The following is a 22,154-nucleotide window of genomic DNA, read 5'->3' as shown; positions in this document are numbered from 1 at the left end:
GTTGTTTACTTGTTGATAACAAACCTGAATGTTGGATACATATAGGAGGTGTGCGTATCAAAGTATATGCTGATTCTGGTTCGCCCTATACAATTGTAAACGAAGATATATGGCGTAATACATTTGTGGACAGAGTTGGTCCAAAACTGTCTCCTCCAGATATTGACCCAGAAGGTTATAATGGTGGGAAGATTGATATTGTTGGTTTTCGTTGGCTGAAATTTGAGTTCAAGAACCGTAGATCATATGGCAAGTTGTATGTATCGAAAAAAGGTCCATCGGTTTTAGGGTGGAAAGACCAAGGGGATTTCATATTATTCTTGACCCCAACTCAGTGGAAAAAGTATTAGTGATGGATGAGGGTACCAAAACAGGTGAGGAACTGTTAAAAAGATTCCCTGCAGTTTTTCAAAAGACAATTGGCAAATTAAAAGATTTTGAACACAAAATAATTTTAAAGGATTCTGCTGTACCTAAGATCCACAAAGTTAGAAGTGTGCCAATCGCTTTAAGAAAAGACGTTGCAACGGAACTTGAGAGATTGGTCTCATCTAACATAATTGAACCGGTTGAGGCGTCTGCTTGGGTTTCTCCTTTGGTGGTCGTGAAACGCTCCAATGGTAAATTAAGATTATGTGTGGACCTTCGCCATTTAAATGATAATATAGTGGTAGATCAATTCCCTCTGCCGAAGATTAATGAGATGTTAGCTTTGCTTGACGGGGCTAAATGGTGCACTACAATAGATTTATCATCTGCGTACCATCAGATTCCTTTGTTTAGAGACAGCAGAAAATACACTGCTTTCATAACCCCACAAGGATGTTACCAATTTAAAAGGATGCCTTTTGGCTTGGCTTCGGCCGCAGCTGTTTTCCAGCGTTTAATGCACAGGTTGTTTTCCACAGTTAAAAACACAAAGTTTTTTCAAGATGATATTCTCATTTTTGGAAAGGAAAGGGCAGATCATGACAACACTTTGAATGACGTTTTAAGCATTCTGAATGACAAAGGTTTAACAGTTGAATACACCAAATGTACTTTTGCTAGTGATCATGTTACTTACCTAGGCCATGTTATAGATTGTGATGGGATTAAACCAAAACCTAACTTAGTTGATGCTATCAGATGTGCTCCTTCCCCCAAAGGAAAAGATGATGTCAGATCCTTTATTGGTTTGGCCGAATTTTGTTCAAAGTACATTCCAAACTTTGCGACCAGAACATATAATATAAGACAGCTGTTAAAGAACAAGACAAAGTTTGCTTGGTCGGTAGAATGTGAACAAGATTTCGAAGACATCAAAAGCTGTATTACAAATATCGCTTCTTTAAAAAGTTTTAATCCTGATGCCCAATCTATTATCACCACAGATGCCAGCATTAAAGGTTTGGGTTCGGTTTTATCCCAAGTCGGTGTGAATGGTAAGGAACAAATTGTAGCTTATGCTTCCAGGTCACTCTCGCCTACAGAGGAAAAATACTCTACAATTGAAAAAGAAACTTTGGCATGTGTATGGGCAGTTAATCACTTTAGAGCTTTTGTATGGGGTACTAAGTTTATTTTGCGCTTTGATCACAAGCCATTACTCAGAGTCCTAACTACTGAAGGTACCGTTCACACCTCAGCGAGAGTTGCCAGACTTGCTATTAAGCTGCAAGATTATTGTTATAAAGTGGAATATGTGCCTGGCAAAGAAAATTGTATAGCTGATTTTCTTTCTAGAATGCCTAAGCAACTCGATGAATGTGAGGATGAATTGTGGAATTCTTTCCAGGTAGCCTATGTACAAGATATGGAAGGTGCAGGCATTTTGAAGGAGAAGTGGGTTGATGAGTATTTGAAAGATGAAGAGTTATCCTTAGTGAAATTCCATCTAGCCGGGTCCTGGCCGAAGAAAGTTGATAGCAAGCATCCCTTGAAGCCTTTTTGGGAGGTTAGATTAGACTTAAGTGTTCAAGATGGCAACATCTGGTTTGGAGAGAGAGTCATACCTCCAAAGACTTTGCGGTCGTCCATCATGGCTTTATGCCATGAGGGGCATTTTGGCATAGTCCGTTCTAAACGCACTATTAAAACCTCATTTTGGTGGCCAGGTATGGATGCAGAAATTGATAAGTTTGTAAGGAACTGTAAATCTTGTCAAACAGCTGACAAATCACTAGTAGTCTGTAAGCCTCCTATGGGCAACATGACTGCACCTACTTCTCCTTGGGAACATTTAGCTATTGATATCATGGGTCCCATTGGCTGTGAGCAAAAATATATTTTGGTCTTAATGGATTTGTTTTCAAGGTGGCCTTTTGTAAAAATTGTAAGTAAAGCTGATACTGAGACAGTTTTAAAGTTTTTGGATAAATCTTTCCCTTTGGAAGGTATTCCTTCAGTTTTACTAAGTGACAATGGTGTCCAATTTACCTCTAATAAGGCAAAAGAGTATTTCAATACATTAGGTATCAAGCACAAGACCACGGCTCTATACAACCCAAACAGTAATGGAATGGTTGAGCGCTTTAACCGTGTTATTAAAAGTACTATTCAAATGTCTGGGAAGAATAAGGAGTGGGAAGTTCAGGTTTTGAAGATGGTTTGGTCTTACAGAACCTCAATATGTGAAGCTACAGGTTTTCCTCCTTTTGTACTTATGCGTGGCAGGAATCCACGTACCAAGTTTACTCCAGGATGGTTGTTTAAGTCTAATGTGGTGAATTGGTCTGAAGATGTTGTAAAGGAAAGGAGCCAAGCTTCGCATCTTAAAAGCAAAATGTTGTATGATACAAAGCATAAGGTGAAGGATGTTAATTTGGTTGTTGGTCAATGGGTAAGAGTCAAGAAACCTTGTAAATCTTCCAAGGAGGAAAGTGGTTTTTATGAACCTATGCAAATTGTTGAAGTTTTAAACAATTCTGTTCGTCTATCTGATGGACGAGTTTGGAACCTCAAAAGGATTGCCAAATGTCCTCCTCCTCAAGTTGATTCTTCTTGTCAAGTTTCATCACAGAAGTCATCTGATTTGTTTGATTTAGAGGATTTGTATTGTGCTAAGTCTCCTGATGCTTTTGAGACGTCTAATACTTCCAGTTGTCCTGTTTCAGATGTTTCTGGCCAGATTTCATCAGATTTGGGTGCTTCTACTTCTTCTAGTTCGGCATGTGATGAAGAGGTAAATGTTTTTAGAAACCCTAGGCGTGAAAAAAAGTCTCCTGTTTGGTTAGCGGATTACATTTCTGAAAATTTTCCTTTGTAATGTTTTTTTTTTTTTCACTTCAAATTCCAAATTAATTTTAGTAAAGATGAGGGGTGGTGTCGGGCACAAGTTATAAGTTTAATTTCTATAATGTTCAAAGGGGGATGTGTTATGTTGTGTAATACATGTATATTGCTTTAACACTGTTCATTCCATATTCTATTCAGAGTGTTCCTACTAGTTGTATTCCAATGTGTTCAGTTACTCCTGACTGCTAACCTGTCTGGCTGTGTACCTGCTCTGCTATTACATTAAATCCACTTTCTACCTAATTGATGTGTGGTTCATCAATTCAACAAAAATAAAGATTCTAAAACGTAAATGCTTTTTCCTTATGAATATTAAAGTTAATAAAATTAGATTTGAAAAGACAAGCTGGTCTTGATTATTCATGGTCTAGTTTCCATCAGTTGATCCAATCACCTTAAGTGGTTTGATTAATGAATAATACATGTTAAAACCATGGTAAAGAAAGATAAACTGCAGTTGTATATAATAATGTAAATATTATGTGAGTAGTTTTGATTAATCAGACCACCTGATTCATTTGCTCAAAAATTGTCTCATTGGTGTTATGGGCCTCTATATGTGTTTCATGATTAATGGTTAGTATTGAGGTGATAGATAGCGTTTTTGAGACCGTTTTTCAATCGGAGTGCTGGATCAATAACTTGGTAGCAGAGTAACGGTTTCTATGGTAATTAGCATGTTACATGGTAATACATAGGATTAATGTCTAAAACATGTTAAGTTTGTTCAGTTGTTATATGTAGTCGAAAGGTTTTTTCCAGCAGTGTGAAAATTCCTGGTTTGTGCCGGCATGAGTAGTGTGACAGGTGAAGTTACACAGTGCATTTGTTCTGTTTCAAAATAGTGGTATCGCCGCATATCACAAGTGTTGTGGACGTACAACACAAGTTTAGGGATTTTAGGTGTGTAAGGTAGAATGCATTGTGAGGATTGTCTATGAAATCGTAGCTTTCGAGTATAGGGACTTCTGTGAAAAGAGTAGTAGAATTTATCTAAGCTTGAGTGAAGGGTAAGGAAGCGTCGTCTATCTTACTGGCGAGTGAGGATTTCTATTAGTAAGTTAAAGTCCGACTAAAGATTAATGTATGCATAGCTAGGGATTTTTCCGTATGAATGTGCGTAAATGAATTTGTAATGTACGATCGAGTAAAACTCTAAATTGTTTCTAAGGAGGTGTAAAACATCTCTGTATGTGCATTTAGAGAGAAACGAGTTCGTTATTACCTGCTAGAAGGGTAAAGCCTTACTTATCGATGAATTTAAATATTCTGTGAAAATAGTGTCGTCTATTTCACGTGAAAAGAATACTTGAATGTTTGGGAAAGCTATCACGTTATTTTAGCGAAACAGACAAATGGTTTGTTTTTGTGGAGTTATTAATATTATTATTAGGGTTTTGTAGAGCGCATAGTAACCCGTAAGCATCCCAGCGCTGAAACCAAGACAGTCAAGAGGGTGGGTTAGCGGGGAGAAAAGGCAGAAGGGGGATCAGGTGTTTTCAGAGATTTCCTGAATCGGAGGTGATCAGATTCCATCCTTAGTTTACGGGGGAGGGTGTTCCATAGGCTGGCCGTGTTCACAGAGAATCGTCGTCCGCCTGTACGGGCCTTTTATACTCTGTGGACTGTGATGAGGTGTTCGTGGTCCGAGCGGAGGGATCTCGTGGCCTTGTAGGGCATGATAACGTTTTTGAGGATGGGGGGGCCTTTATCCTGTAAGAGGTTATGGGCCAGACAGAGAACCTTGAATTTAACTCTCTCTCTCACTGGCAGCCAGTGAAGGTGTTTCAAAGCTGGTTTGGCTGATGATCTGGCCGGGGTGTTGGTAAGAAGCCGGGCCGCGGCGTTCTGAATTCTTTGTAATTTATTGTAGGTGGCTTCGGGGGCTCCCAGATAAATGGCATTGCTGTAATCCAGCCTAGATAGAATTAGGCCTTGGATGAGCAATTTCCTGGAAATGGGGGGAGCAAGGGAAGGATTTTCCTGACTGATCTAAGGAGCCCAAAACAAATCCCAGCAGTTTTTTTAGCTTGGGTTTTGAAGGACAGGTATTTCTCTAGCCAGATTCCCAGGCTCTTGATCTCGGTTTTGGGGACCGGAGGTTCACCCAGACAGGCGGGCCAGATGTTCGGGGGAAGGGAGAGCCCTTTTTGACCAAGAAGCAAAATTTCTGTCTTGGACCCGTTGAGTTTCAACGCTGAGTTGTTCATCCACCCCTGGATTTTGGAAAGGCAGCTGTGGAGATTAGATGGTTCTTGGTTGGGATGGGATAGGGACACCACCAGCTGGGTGTCGTCAGCGTAGCAGATGATTTCACTCCAAACGGGGTGACCACCTCCTCCAGTGGGGACATGTAGACATTGAATAATGTCGGGCTTAGCGAAGAGCCCTGTGGCACTCCGCACTGGAGGGGAACTGCAGGGGAGTGGGTGTCGTTCTCCCAGACCTGGAAGGAACGGTGGTTTACGAATGACGCGAACCAGGCCAGGGCAGTACCCTCCACCCCGATGTCTCTGAGCCGCTGGATTAAAACCTGGTGGTTGACAGTGTCGAAGGCCGCACTGAGGTCCAGGAGGATCACTGCCACTGATCCTCCTGTGTCCAGAATGCATCTGGTCTCCTCCACTGCAGCCAGGAGGGTGGTGTCCGTGCCCTGACCTGGGCGAAATCCAGTCTGCGAGCTCCTGAGTAAGTTGTTCGACTTCAAAAACTGGGAGAGCTTTTTGTTCACTATTTTTTCAGTGATTTTACTAATTCCAGGGAGGAGGGAAATTGGCCTGTAGTTGGCCAAGTCCAGCGTGTCTAGTAGGGTTTTTTTTAGAAGGGCCTTGACAGCAGCCGCTTTCCAGCTGTCGGGAACCTTTCCCTGAAGTAGTGAAGAATTAATGAGGTCCGTTAGAGGGGGGACAATAGTGGGAGCCACTTTTTTGAGGATGCGTATGGGCACCGGATCGCTGGGGGAACCACTTTTGATTGTGGCGAGCATTGCCGAAACCTCTTCAGTGGTAACCGGGCCGAGGGTGTCTAGGTGGATGGCTGGGATATCTGGGTGAGGGCTAGCGGTTCGGTCAGGTTTGGGGTAATCCTCTTCGTTGATACTGTGATCGCCTGGGGGTAGAGTGGCGAGAATTTTCTGGATTTTCTCGTCAAAGTACTTTGCCAGTTTGTGGCATTTATCCCCAGGGGAGTTGGAAGCTGGGGGTATCTCAGGAGGGTCTGGGACTTTAAGTAGTTCTTTCAAGATAATAAAGGTTTCTCTGGCGGAGCAGGAGGAGTTTTTTATTCTTTCCTCATAGAACTGGCTTTTGGTGTTACGTAGGGCAAGTTTGTAGGTTCTTATGGATGCGCGAAAGGCGTCTTTTTTGGCTGTAGTTTTGTCCTTCCTCCAGGCACGCTCTGACCTTTTAAATTCCTTCCGTAGTGCATTAAGCTCAGGGGTGTACCAAGGGGCCGGGTTCACTCTTTTGGTTCATTTCACGGTGCTTGTTTTGGGAAGGAGGCTGTGCAGTGATTGAGTGAGCCAGGAGTTAAACTCCATATCAGCAGTGGCTGGGTCTGAAGCGGGGGGGGAGCGATTCCCTGAGCCTGGAGGACCATTCTTCAGTCGAGAGTTTGTGCCAGCATCTATCAGTGACCCGGGATTTGGGCAGCTGGGGTAACGGGACATCGAGGTGCCAGTCGATAGGAATCAAGAAGTGGTCTGTCCAAGGCAGTGGGAGGGGAGTGCGCGTTTTAAATTGGTGGATGTTAAAAAAGATGGGGTCCAGAAGGTGCCCTTTGTCGTGGGTGGCCTCTGAGTTCACTAATCGAAAATCGAAAGAGGTGAGATCAAGGAGAAGTTCAGAGGCAGTTATGTCCTTGGGGTCTAGAAAATGGAGATTGAGGTCTACTAGGATTAAAAAGTTAGGAGATGTTGTTGCCATAAGAGTAACAGTGTCAATGAGAGCGCTCGAGAACTTGGCTGGGGCTCCTGGTGGGCGATATATCAGAAGACCAGAGAGGGATCTTGCAGGTGAGATCTGTAAAGCAAAATGGCAGCTTTCGCAGTCATCGATATTGTCATTATCTGTTCTACAGGTGAAGTGCTCTCTGTATATTATTGCCAGGCCACCTCCTCTGCCGAGGGGTCTGTTCAGAGAGTGGATTTGGTAGCCAGGTGGAAGGGCATTAACGATATCGAAGTCGGTGTTGGGGTTGAGCCAAGTTTCCGTAAGAAACAGAATATCGATGGCGAGGTCTTGGATAAGGAGGTTTATCTCGTGGGAGTGTTTAGGGAGGGACCTACAGTTGAGAAGGCCGAGTTGAAGGCCGTGGCATTCTGCGTCAGTAAGGACAAGGTTACAGAGGTCGCAGTTGATAAAGGGTTTTTCTCCTGTATAGGTGTAATTACAATTAATGTTTTTCAAAGGGTTGAGTGCGAGGAGCCTAGCTTGGGTGTAAGTAAGTCGGCTCTTAGGAGAATTGGGCATAGTGACTGGGCCTGGGGCCGGCCAGATGCGCAAACGGCACGCCCGCTGCGCCCGTCCGCTGCGCGTCCGTGGAAAACACATATTTTATAGAGGGTGATCGGGGCGTGGCCTAGTGAGAATGGGCGTGGCCTGGAAAAGATTTCCCTCGCCCGCGGCAGCGTTGACCTCGGCTGCGCGGGGGGGCTGAGGAGGAGAAAGTGCCTTGGAGTGCAGGGAGCAAGGTAAGATAAAGTTTAAAACGCTACACAATTTATTTCACGTTTTTTTTAAAAACGACAATTACAAGCTCCCAGCTTTGCCTCAGGAGTGTCTCAGTGCTATGCGCGGGCTCGCAATCAGCCCGGTTTAAGAAGGCAGGGGGCATGGCCTAGGAAGAGGGGGCATGGCCATCGATCAGGCCCGGTAATGGCGCCTGGAAAAGATTTCCCTCGCCCGCGGCAGCGTTGACCTCGGCTGCGCGGTGGGGCTGAGGAGGAGAAAGTGCCTTGGAGTGCAGGGAGCAAGGTAAGATAAAGGTTAAAACGCTACACAATTTATTTCCCAGTTTTTTAAAAAACGACAATTAAAAGCTCCCGGCTGTGCCTCAGGAGTGTCTCAGTGCTCAGTGTTATTAACTGAATTCAATTAAAAGTTTTGTAAATATGGCGCTGTGAAATTTATTTTGTAAAGGAGGGGTCATTTTAAGGAGCGGAGTGTGAGACAGAGTAACTGCAGCGGTAGCATACGTCACAAGTGTCGCGCTGTGATTGACTAACATACGTCAAAGTATTCACGCACAGATTGGTTCATGTGACTAGGCAAGCTTACAGCTGATTGGCTTATCCTGAAAAACAGTAATTCTATTGGTTGAGCAAAATAGTGACGAAGCTTAACCTGTTTGGTTTATTGGTAAGTTTCGCGCACGGATTGGTTGGTGTTGCAGAATAACAAGGAAGTTGTTACGATCTTTTCTGAAGTAAGGGAAATTGTTTTAAAACATGGATTACTATTACATGAAGGAGAAAAAAAAGTTTTCATGGTTTCAGAAATTGAAAAATAAAATTAAACCTGACAAGAAAATTTCAACGCGAGGTGGAAGATTAATTCATAAGTACAAAACACCTGCAGCTTATATGTTGGGTGAATATGGTTATCATACTTGTCTTTGGATTGAGAATTGGATGAAGTTTACTGAAAACGATGGTGTACTAGCATGGGCGGAAGATGGATCATTTAACATAGCGTTTTTGAAAAATTTAAGAGAAAAAATGATGAAACTTGTACCAAAGCCTAGACCTACTCAATTTGAAGCTTTAGTTGAATGGGAAGACGAAATGCGCGAATTAGAACGAGAGAGTAGAGGAATTCTAAGGGGAACAGGATTAGGTCCTAATAGAGAAACACATCAGGATAGAATGCGTCGATGGAGAAGTGCAGATATGTGTGATGGCTTGTACCCAGTGAGATTAATTGATGAGGTAACTGGACAAAAGAGTGCCTATAAGAAAGATGGAAATAGTGAAGAAAGTTATTCCGAAGATGCGGTATTAGAAGAAATGTATACTAAAAAACCGCCACCTTATCAACCAGTTTGTACATGGACTTCTCCAAGTGCCCCGCAAAGAGAAATAATTGATGAGACATCTCCTAAAACAAATTCGAATAATAGAGAAACACCTGAAAGAGTAGAAACAGGACGTAATTCAAATATATCAGGAGAAAATAGTAATTATATTAAAACCCCAGTTCAAAGAAATGAAACTCCAAGAAATGGAAATAGAACAGAAAGGTATGAGGGATTACCAGATACCTCAGAATATATTCGTTCTACGAATGAATTAATACAGCAGTTAACTAAAAGCATGGAAGCAGTAACAGTACCTGTAACGATTGGAACTCTTCTTCCAGTATTTGATCAAAAGGAAATTAGGCATTCAGCTTTAACTGTTCCATTAAATTCAGAAATACAGAAAGTGACTGAGAAATTTTATTCGGACTTGTCAGAAATACATTGAGAGAAAATAATGATGCCTGACTTAACGTTTAATCAAAGTTTGTCATGTAAAACTCCAACTGGTGCAGAATCTGATTATGGAACTCCGGAAAAGAGTCTGAGTAAAATAGATTTAACACAAACCCCAGAATGTAAATTACTTGATGTTGCAAAATTGAAAGCAGATTTAGAGGAATTAATAATTGGAACGATTGGAACTGACAGATTGAAGGCATATCAGGATGATGAATTATTATTTATTTGCAAAAGCATAACATGGAAAATGAAAAACAAATTTGATCAATAAGAGGATAAGGCTTTTGAATTAGAAATAGATTTAAGTAAGCAGAAGAATTTGCAGAAAAATTATAGGGTGGATTTCTCTGAAAAAGACATTGAAAATATGAATACCACAGGAAGAATCACTCCTATAAAAGATTTAATTGTGATTTTGAGAAAATGGGGTGAATTAAGTAAATGGAGAGCAAAATGGACATGGAAAAGAGATGAAGACAGAACAAGTTTAGCTTTTCCTGTCAGAGAAAAGGAAAATGTAGCAAATGAATTTCCAATGCGAGAAATAGCGGGAGGAGGGTATGTGCATGTCCCATGGACAAGACAGGACATTTTACTGTTCACAAATGATTTTCCCCGATTAAGAGAAAAACCTGTAGAATGGTATCGACAGGTAGAGAGATTTGTGAAAGTTTCAAAAGTTTTGTGGGTTGATCTTGATGGATTATTTGACATAGTTGTCCCATCAGATCTTTGGACAGAATGTAAAACTACTATAAATTGGCCTAAAGAAGAATATGAATGAGATAAAGTAACAGGTGCTCCTTCTTCAGAGGTAATGAGAAAGTATGAACAGGTAATTGTGTTTTTGAAAAACAAGATTCCCCCAAAAGAGATAGATTGGGTTAAAATAGATAGAACAATCCAAGAGTCAAAAGAATCAGAACATTCATTTTATGAAAGATTACTGCTGGTATTTAAACAATACCGTGGTTATGAACATTTAAGTGAAAAAGACATGAGCCATTTTATATACAGATTTGTGTATGGCTTGAGACCTGAAATTAGTGAAATGGTAAGAACTGGAATAGTTGGTTGGCATTCACACACAGTTGATGATATTTTGAGAAAAAGCAAAATACTGTAGTGATGAAATAGATGCTAAACAAAAGAAGTTGAAAGCAAAAGCTATGTGGGCACAGGTGAAAGTGGCTGAACATCAAATAGCAACTTTTTGAAATAAGAATGTTGATCAGAATCAAGGGAAATTTAAAGGTAATTATAATAAATCAAAATTGATGAGAAATATAGAAGAGTTAAAACAGAAACGCCCATGTTTTAATTGTGGCGAAATTGGACACTGGAAGCGTGAATGTAAGAATCCGCCCAGAATTCATTTAAAAAATACATCATTAAATCCACAGATGCAGAATGAGATAAATGAGCAGCAACAGCTACAGCGACAGTTAGTGATTCAGCAAAATCAGTTACCACAACCTCCACTTCCAAACTGTGTAAATTTGCAGAGATACAGTGCAGAAACAGGATTCAGCGGAGGTGAACAGGTAAACAGATCACCAAGAGTGAATGTGTCTCAACAATATGGGTTGAAAGAAGATGGAGGGAGTGAATCAGAAGATTACTTCTGACAGTGCCTGAGAGAGGAGGAAGAGTGTGTGCTTGGAGCCACTCTTGAGGTAGATCAATCTGGTCCATTTGTAAATGGTAAAGTGAAGGATGTAGAAATTACTTTCCTAGTGGATACAGGTGCTACCCGTTCTACTGTTAGATCAGTGGAAATAGAAAACCTTCCTCTCTCTGGAGATAAAATCCAAGTAGTAGGTGTAGCTAATCAGCAAATAAAAACAGATTTAACGGAACCAGTTGAAGTTGAAATAGGTAAATTTAAAGACATGCATATATTTGTAGTTTGTGATAGCAGTCCTGTAAATCTATTAGGTAGGGATATTCTTTGTAAAATGAACTGTGCAATATATTGCTCACCGTATGGTATAGAGCTTCAAACTCCAGAAGAAGATGGGCTTTACAAATTAACAATGTCAATGGTTGAGGCAGAAGAAAGTAAATTATTTCCTGTGTTTGATAAGAATAATTTACCTGAAGAATTAAAAGACACAGTGAATGTAAAAATTTGGGATTTCACTGGAGATGAAATGGGTTTGATGAAAAACGTAGATCCAGTACAAATATCGGTAAAACAAGGAGTAGATTATTCAAACATTCCTCAGTATAAAATGAAAGCAGAAGTGATTGAAGGTGTAACTCCTGTAATAGACAAATTCATAAAGCAAGGTGTTTTAAAAGAAATTGAGAGTAGCCCATGTAATTCACCAATTATGGGAATTAAAAAGCCAAATGGAACTTTCAGAATTGTTCAGAACCTGAGGAAGGTTAATAAAATTGTTGTTCCATGTTGCCCAGTTGTACCAAATCCAGCAGTAATTTCATATAAGATTCCGCATGATGCAGAATGGTATACAGTTATTGATTTATGTAACGCATTCTTTACTGTTCCATTGCATCCAGAAAGCCAACACATTTTTGCGTTCCGGTTCAAAGAGCGTATTCTAGCATGGTGTAGAATCCCTCAAGGGTACACCGAAAGTCCATCTATTTTTAATCAGTTGCTAAAGAAATCTTTGGAAAATCTAGATTTACCTGGAAAATCTACGTTAGTGCAGTATATTGATGACCTCCTTGTGACTGCAAAAACAAGAGATAATTGTGTAACAGATACCATTACTCTTTTAAATCATCTGGCAGATGAGGGACATAAAGTATCTCCTGCGAAATTACAGTTTTGCAAACAAGAAGTCAAATATCTTGGTCACAGAATTGCAAAGGGAATCAGACAAGTGACAACAGAAAGAATTAAAATGATTCAAGCAATGCAATCTCCAAAAACACAGAGACAGGTTAGAATGTTTCTAGGAATGGTAGGTTATTGCCGCCAATGGAGTAGTGGATTTTCAGTAATCGCAAAACCACTGCACTGACTGACAAAAGCAGACATAAAAGACCCGATTAGTCTAACAAAAACTGAATTAGAAGCTTTTGAACAGTTAAAGAAAAGTTTGTGTGAAGCTCCAGCATTAGGAATGCCTGATTATGAAAAAGAATTTGAACAGTGAAAGAGAAGGATGTGCATTATCAGTTCTGATTCAAAGACATGGAAAACTGAGAAAGCCAATAGCATATTTCTCAGCTGTTCTTGACCCTGTTGCAAAAGCATTACCAGGTTGCTTAAAAGCAGTAGCTGCAATAAGTGTAGGTTTGGAACAAAGTGAAGGAATAATAATGGGATTTCTTGTAAAAGTATATGTACCACACTCAGTTGAAATTCTCCTCACTAGAAGCAAAACACCACATTTGACAAATAATAGGCTAACAAAATATGAAAAGGTTATTCTTGGATCGGACAATGTTTCAATTGCGAGATGTGTGAATTTAAATCCTTCCACATTATTACCTGACACTACTGAAACAGAAATAAGGGATGAGGTTGATCATGAATGCCTGGATGTATTAGAATATTGCACTAAACCAAGACAAGACATTAAAGATGTCCCATTAGCTGAATCAGATTATGTTTTGTTTGTTGATGGTTCATGCTTAAGAACAGATGAAGGTGTTCTGAGTGCAGCATATTCAGAGTGTACAGTTGCAGATGTGATTGAAACTTCCTGTCTCAAAGGAATTCGTTCAGCTCAAGTAGCAGAATTAATTGCTTTGATTCGTGGATGTGAATTGGGAAAAGAGCAAAGAATTACCATAGTGACTGATAGTCAATATGGTTATGGTGTAGTCCATGACTATGGCCAGCTCTGGTCTCAAAGAGACTTCTGTGGGATCACCAATAAGAAATGCTCAGTTGATCAAAAGATTGATTGACGGAATTCAGCTACCAGAAAAAATTGCAGTAGTAAAATGCACAGCACATAAGAAAGGAGAGGACTACATAACAAAAGGAAACTCAAATGCTGATTCAATAGCAACATTCTGTGCAAAACATAATGTGTCCATTAATCGGAAAAAAGAAAATGAACATGTTTTGAACTCACTTATGCTAATATCTGTAGTTGAGACTTGGCAGGGAGTAAGACAGTTGCAAGATGAGGCGAGTGATGAGGAGAAAGACACATGGTTAAAAGCAGGATGCAGACAAAGAGAAGAAGATGAGGTTTGGGTTCACAAAGATGACAGAGCAGTAATGCCAGATAGCATTATTTCTGACATGGCACGCATGTACCATGGTCCAGGACATATTGGAAGAGATTCAATGATCAGATTATTTAGGCAAATATGGTACAATCCAAAATTCAGAATAATTGCAGAGTGCTTTTGTCAAAGATGTCTTATCTGCCAACAGATCAACCCAAACAGAAAAACTGTTGTAAGCATGGGAACCATAGGACAGGAGGGTGGTCCATTTACCAGAATACAGCTTTACTTCATTGACATGCCACCTCACAACAAACTCAGATATGCTCGCTTCGAGGTTGCTCACGTTTGTTTCTACCAGCCGCTACAGGAGTAGCTACTTGCTAAAACTCTGTTCCAGCCCTTCGTGAAGAGGGAAGTTCCATCGCCTGCGTGGCCGCAGAGGAGGTGCGAGGCGTGGCTCCGGGACTGCGAGGCTCAGCCTTCAACTACATCAGCTGTTGCCTCTTCCCGTGTGAGCCGCACCCCCTCCCAGTGCCCGCCTCCCCCATCATCGGACAGAGCGTTAAAAATAGGAGCATAGACGCGCATCGCGGGACGCGAGCGGGGCACAGCCCGGGGCGAAGCCCGGGCCAAGGGCGGGCCCGTTGTTGCCCGTTAGTGCCCGATAGAGACCGGACCGGGCTATCTCTCTTTCATCATTGAACCCGCAACCAGGTAACACCATGCCACCAAAAACAAGGAGCACCACCAAGCCAAAATCCAAACACGCACAGGAGGTAGCACAAGTAACAGGTCCTATCGACCTATTTATTTCACGGGTCCACGAGACAATTAACCAGAGCATAGCCCTAATGGAAAAGAGAGTATCATTAGATCTCATGAGCACACAGAACTGTTCTCTCCCAATGACTCTATCAGTACCAGATTCAAACATAGTACCGTCGGTAGTAAACCTCTCCGTCACACAGTCTGAGTCAGATCTCTCCATAACGTTTGACGACTTAGAAAATACTCCTGACCTAGCTGTTTGCCATACTCAGGGAGACGCCCAGCCAAATGAAAACTCGCTCCAACAAGGTGAAAGGGAAGGAGCAATTCCAAAAAAACATCCACTAATCACCGAAGAATTAGTAACCAATATCCCGTGTTCAGAACACCCGACAACTCATTCAAACACTACAACGTCCCATAGCACACTATTTCCCCCAGCAACCAATCTACCACACAAGGCAATTTCAAATGACCATTTTGAAAACCAATGTAAAACTTGTAGGGTCACCTCGCAAGTCCTTACTACAACGAAATATCTATTATTCCAATATCTAAAGCCCATCCAACTCAGCATTAGGAATCTCGAAGCACAGTTAACCATAATCTCGGCCACCCTTTTAGACACAAACACTCGTATAGAAACAAAGGGTCAGCGGAACGTTGCACAGCCACCTAAAAAACAACATCAAGTACACATACAGAAAACAGCCAAACCTACAAACCCAACGTCCCTAGCACAGAAAAACCACAAACAAAACACCACACCTTCTAAATTGGCAGCCAAAGCGCCCCAACCTCAGAGAGAGAAACCTTCTGCTATATCCATCCAGAAAACAGTAAACGCAGATCCAGCCATGATAGATACCCCAGGTCCAGCGACAAATACAGATACTAGTAGAGCCGGCTCAGAAAAAAGACCTGAAACTTTTCCATCGAAACCACTCCCCTCTCAACCGACTCCTAAAAACACATCCAAAAAACCTTTAGCAGCTAGACGCCCTGCACACTTGCCTCCGGAAGCCACCCCATACACGATAGTTCTCACAGGTGTACCAGAGCTAACCGATGACACACCTGAAACGGCATGGTCACTTAAAAACAAGGCCATGCAGTGGTTAAGCATCAATAGACCTCTCGAATCCCACCTATCTGGAGGGATCACTACAGCCCGTAGGGTAGCCTGGATAGGCAAAACTACAAAAACAATCCGCGGAGACTGTATCATTGTAACATGTAGAGATCCCACAACAGTGGAATACATCTGTGCCTGGCCCCAGCTTGATAAAAAAGGGGGGATTGATGCTCGACATCTCTCCTTCTTCTACCCCCCAGCTAAACAACAACGCAATCCTCTACCCTGGACATGGCACCAGCTCCCTAAAGAACCATGGAACCAGGAGCCATGGTATCAAGTGCCATGGAGACAGACGGAATACTCATATGACTATGTAGGTAGGGGGGACCGAGAGAAAGGCCTAGAGAACACCAGAGGCCCTACTGGCAAGAAAGACCCCATCAAACCTACGAAGGTTGGCAGGGCCTCCCAACCCAAAACCGTTTTGATTGTCTCGACATGGTCGACTGACCATTCAGGTACAAATCTAGACATCTTAAACCCGATACTACACTGCAATCAGTGAACGTTAAGCAGCACTCAACATCTCCAGAGTCTCCACACGTTAGACATGAAACCCCACTGCAGGAACCATTTAATATCTTTTCCATTACAACTGAAAAATCTACTCACGCCTCCCAGGACATATCCAACGTTCTAAAAAAAGCTCTGTTTATTATTCTATCAACAGAAGCTGACACTAATTCGGGAATGCGCCATCAGCAAGTCGCAGACATCAAAGTTTCAGTCGATCATTCCTGTGCTAAAACACGACAAACACCAGGCATCGCGGCTGCCAACAACCCGACAAGACCAGCACACACTGTGACAGAACTTTCAACCTTGACATTTGCCATTGCTTACTGGAATGTCGGAGCCTTAACTGCAAAAATAACCTCTACTTCATGGCTGGATACAGCAAAGAGCCACCAAATTCTGTGCCTGCAAGAGACCTGGTGTACAACACCACTTCATTTAGCAGGCTACAAAACTTTTTTCACTAAAGCAATATCAGGTAGTATGGGCAGACCAAAAGGCGGGCTCACGACCTACATTTCCAGCACCCTTCCCCTTACCGCGAAACTGCTAAAGGAAACACCCACCTGTCAAATCATACAAATCACACAGCCAACAGTATTGAAAGGAAATCTACATCTATTCATAAATTACTACAATAACTTGTCCACTCTGGAATGCTGCTCACATCTAGACGAAATACTCACATACTTATCCTCATTCCAAAAAACCAACAACAATTCCACAATCTACTTCATCTGGGGCGGCGACTTTAATCTCACATTGTGCCCAAACCACAATAACTGGAACTGCGGGCTCCTGAATGAAATTGGAAATCCCATCCCACATTTTGCGCACACGCTAGGTGGCAACAAATTAAATGAAACCCTCTTCACCTTAGATCTTGACTTTGCCAATGAACTAGTCAAACCGGAGCAGGCCTTTCTACCCACCTTCCACGGGCGAGGATGCATGTCAACCATCGACTACATTTTAGCCTCAAACTCTTATAAAGGGCAACTAAGAAATTACAAAATTGGGTCTAATCCAATCAGCGACCACTACCCACTTAGCGTGGAAATCCACATAAAACAAGCCGGGATACTCTCCTCAAAAGCTAGTTCCCTTGATCAACAATCGCTGGCTATGAAGAAGCTGAACGGGTATGCAATCAAATGGACAAAGATCGACCCGGAAGAGATGACACAGAGGATTCTTGAAAAAACACACCTCTGGCTAACCAACTGTTTGTCCCTCGAGGCACCCCCAGAATTAATTGTCACCTCTTTTCAAAACATCCAGGATTTAATAAGGGACGAGCTATTCATTAACTCAAAAAATAAGCTCAGACCTCCCACCACGAGATGGTTTGATACCGCCTGTCGGAAGGCCCTTACATTCCTCAAAGAAGCCTTACACCAGCAACCGAGAGATCCTCAAAAAATTTCCCAATTGAGGAAAAATTACAATACTGCTCGGAAAAATCGTAAAAAACAGATCAAGCAAGACCTATGGCTTAGATTACATGAGAGTGCATTAAGGAAAGACAGCACTGCTTTCTGGCAGACCATAAGATCACCTCTCTTGGCCAACATCAGCGACCATGACCATCTAGACGTGGCAATAACTGAGGACGACTGGGTCTCTCATTTTTCAAAAATCTTCGGATTATCATCAGATGCCGCACCAGCAATTCAAATGTATGAACCCGAACTGGCAAAGAGCGACATCTATCCAATCAACCTACGTTTTACTCTAAACGAGGTCAGAAAGGCAATTAAGGCCTCAAAAACAGGCAAGGCCCCTGGCCCAGACGGAGTCCCCATGGACCTGTTCCTACACGACGTCGACTACTGGTCGAAAATAATCACACGTGTCATGGCTGCAGTAGTCTCAACCGGTCTCTTCCCCTCATGGTCAACATCGACACTACTGCCCATCTTTAAAAAAGGGGACCGTAACGACCCTGCGTGCTACAGACCGATCTCCCTTCTGGACTCCACGGGCAAAATTGCAGGTCGATTACTCCTGGACCGATTACAATCTTGGGCCCGGGAGAAAAACATCATTACTGACCTGCAATATGGTTTCCAGAAGGGGCTCGGAACGGTCGAACAGGCCCTAAACCTCGTCCTCCTGGCTGGAAAGTACGCGCGTGCTAAAGGAGGCAACATCTTCCTGGTCTATGTAGACTTAAGCGCGGCATTCGACTGCGTACAGCATGCAAAGCTCTGGCAGATCCTAGCACACCTCGGAGTGGACCCACCCATACTAGCCTTTTTAAGAGAGCTATACACCAACGCAGAAGGTCGAGTTCGATTTGGCACCGGCGGTGAACTATCACGATCCTTCAAAATCTCAAGAGGAGTTAGGCAAGGATGCGTACTGGCTCCCTTCCTGTTCAACCTATATACAAACGGGCTTGAACAGGCTATGCTGGAAGGGAGCCAGGACCTCCCGCAGATAGATCACCGCCCGATACCTATTCTCCTGTATGCCGACGACTCTGTAATCCTGGCACGGACTTCTAACCAACTCCAGCGGCAGCTTAATAAGTATGTGACTTTTATGGACACACTTGGACTAAAAGTTAACATTAAAAAAACTTTCACAATGAACATCGGCCCAAGGCCAAGAGTCTCCAAGCCCATACTTATAAACAACAACAGACTAGAAAAACCACCCGTGTACCCATACTTGGGCATCCTAGTAGATGACACAATGACCTGGCGCAAGGCAGTGGAAGCCAGAAATCTTAATTTCCGCCGTGCTACCTCAGCACTAACTGCTTTTTCAAGGAAACTAGGCAAACCATCCCCAGCGGAACTGTTAACCATATACTATGCAAAATGCCACAGTGTGGCTACTTACGGAGCAGGTATCTGGGGCCATGGATGTATCGACCAACTTCAGGTCACCGAAAATGACTTTGTCAAATACATCCTAGCCCTTCCCCAAAGTTCCCCGATTTCAGCCTCGCACCGGGAGCTTGGCATGGAATATATTATCGACACCATACGATGCCAGCCCATCCTGCTGTGGCAGCGAATATGGTGTAACCCTGAAAGTCACATTACCCGTTCCCTTATTACCGACTGTCTTGGCCTAGCGCACTGGCGGAAAATTCCGTGGCTTAACTACATTCATAACTTTTTTGTAGATCTTGACTGTGAGCACTACTTCCTAGAACCACCCTCAATTGAAGACATTTCAAAGAAACAGCTGAAGCAAATATGTATGGGCCATTTAAGGGAACTCCGCAACCAAGCAGAGATCACTAAAACACAAAATGAAAAAATGTGTAAATTGCAGACAGGGAAACTCATTCAGCCCTACTTGACATACTTCTTGTCAAACTACGAAAAGTTCCTAATTACAAGACTTCGGTTTGATCTTTTTTTCTGCCTGGTATCATTCCCGGAAATGAAGAACTGGTCCCGTAACTTGATGAGCTGTCCCTGCGATGGAGTTTCTGCACAATCCACGATCCATGTGGTCCTTTTTTGTAAATATTACAGATCAGCAAGAAAAACATGGATCATTCCCATCCTCCGATCTAACGGACTCAGACAATCGCATCCAGCACTCTCCCACTTACAATCCCCGAAATCCCCACACGAAGCGAAACTGATAGCGACCTTTCTTAAAGCAGTTATATTAACACGTCGCAAAGTTTCTAATTAAACCTGTATTTCTCCTATTCTGAGAAACTATACCACTATTCCGAAATCCCCTTTCTATACAGTGATTTACATTTTGTGATCATATTTGTTTACATTTTGTGATCATATTTGTTTACTGATTTTATTTTCTGATCTATGTTAAAAATTCTCTTTTAAAATGTACTTTTTATGATTATATGAATCTATAATCGAATAAAAGTTGATGAAATGAAATGAACTCAGATATGTCTTGGTGATAATCTGTTTGTTTTCAAGATGGATAGAAGCATTCCCAACACGTCACAATGATTAAATTACTGTGGCAAAATTGCTCTTGAGAGAAATCATACCAAGGTATGGTTTCCCAGTGACGATCGAGACAGATAGCGGCACGCATTTTGAAAACAGATTACTAAAATTGATTTGTAAAACACTGGATATAAAGCAAAAATTAAATTGTGCTTACAGACCAGAAGCATCAGATGTTGTTGAGCAAGTGAATGGTACAATAAAAAACAGAATGTGCTTAGCAACAGGAATGAAGTGGATAGATGCACTTCCACTTGTTTTGATGTCCTTGAGAAGAATTCCAGATAGAAAAACAGGATTGAGCCCTCATGAAATTCTAATGGGCAGGGTCATGAGGCAAGCATTTGTTCCAGTCGATAAACTGTTGAGCATTAATGATAGCGTCATTATGGATTACTGCAAAAATCTATCTGATGTGGTGACTTCTGTGTTCCATTAGGTAGGAACTGAAGTATTTACAAAAGAGAAAGAACAAGCTCATGATCTGATACCAGGAGACTGGGTAAGGACAAAAGTACATCTAAGAAGAAATTGCCTAGTACCAAGGTGGCAGAAGGCAAGTCAGGTGATATTAGTCACGACAAATGCAGTAAAGTGTAGGGGATTGAAGAGATGGATTCATGCTTGCCACACCATACGTGTGCCAACACCTGAGAATCCCGACGAAGGTGAAACAACAGCTGATTCAGATTCAGAAGAAGAACCTGAAAGAAATCCAGATCCTGAAGATCGACAAGAAAGTCGACACCTGGAAAATTCAAATGAGAATGAAGCACTGAATGAAGAAAATGAAGAAATTGTAATACAAGATTCTGAAGAAGAAAATGAAAAAGATCTGCTAGATCAAGAAGCAGAAAAGGAAACTGAACAAGAAGTGATTCAAGATCAGGAGAGTATTGAAAAGCAGATTGGAAGCTTTGGAAGAAGGAGCAAATATTCTGAAACTGGTGAATTGGAAGTAATCAAGGAAGAAGAAGGAGAAGAAATTCCAAGTGCCAGCTATAAGGATGTTGTTCCTAACAGAGTGAAACTGCCGAGTAAAGAAGTACCTGAATCTGAAGAAGAATCTGACACAATAAAACTGATTATTAATGAATCAGCTGATAATACAGAAAGTGAAACAGATGATAGTGGAGATGAATCAAAATTGAAAAAAATCAAGGAAAAGAGCTTGAAGAGTGGAGTATAATTTAGCGGAACCAAAAAGAAAATGAACAAGAAAAGGAGATAATTGGCCAAATGAAAACAAAGACCTAAAATTTAAATTTGTGAATAAAGCAAAGGAGCAGGTGAATGAGATCACAAGTCAAAAAGAAGAAGACTTAAATAGGAAAAAACAAGCAGGAAAGAAAATATAAGTGATAAACAGCAGAGCAAAAAGAATAATAAAGCCAAATCAGAAGTACAAATCACCTGAGTGGACCTATTTTATAATTCCACCAGTAGTAGAAGTAAATAGTAGTCAAAGAAATTTAGATGATGAAAGTGATAATGATTGATTTTGTTCATTAGGTGACACAAGGTTGAAGAAATTGTGTTAGGAGACACAAGGTCGACGAAATTGTGTTAGCTGGAAAACACATTGATGTATGACATAAGGTCGAAGAAAAGCTGTTAGAAAATAGTTATCTGTTAAAATAAAAAAGTGGGGAGTATATTTAGTAATTTTTCATTTTTCATTTTTATTTTTAGGGCTTTTGTTTGAAAATAAAGATGCCTTATACTAATAATAATTCGAGATGATCAATTTTCAAAAGATGTTGCAAATTGTCTTCAATATGTGTAATTTTGATAATTTTAGTTTGGTTAATTTTAGCTGTCATTTTTTCTTTTGGAATAGATAAAGAGATGTATAAAGCTAACAT

At 41.5% G+C, this 22,154-nt stretch overlaps 1 protein-coding gene and 1 pseudogene across 1 annotated transcript in view; one reads left to right on the top strand and one right to left on the bottom strand.

Annotated features, from left to right (window-relative positions):
• Positions 1-22,154, bottom strand: part of LOC147709496 (clusterin-like) — a 395,044-nt gene that overhangs the window by 239,868 nt on the left and 133,022 nt on the right. The gene's annotated exons all lie outside the window — the stretch shown is intronic.
• Positions 8,723-10,024, top strand: LOC147709497 (uncharacterized; annotated as a pseudogene).

This window comes from Lissotriton vulgaris, chromosome 6, assembly GCF_964263255.1.
Source record: "Lissotriton vulgaris chromosome 6, aLisVul1.2, whole genome shotgun sequence".
Classification (NCBI taxonomy): domain Eukaryota; kingdom Metazoa; phylum Chordata; class Amphibia; order Caudata; family Salamandridae; genus Lissotriton; species Lissotriton vulgaris.
This window is presented reverse-complemented; position numbering and strand designations above follow the sequence as displayed.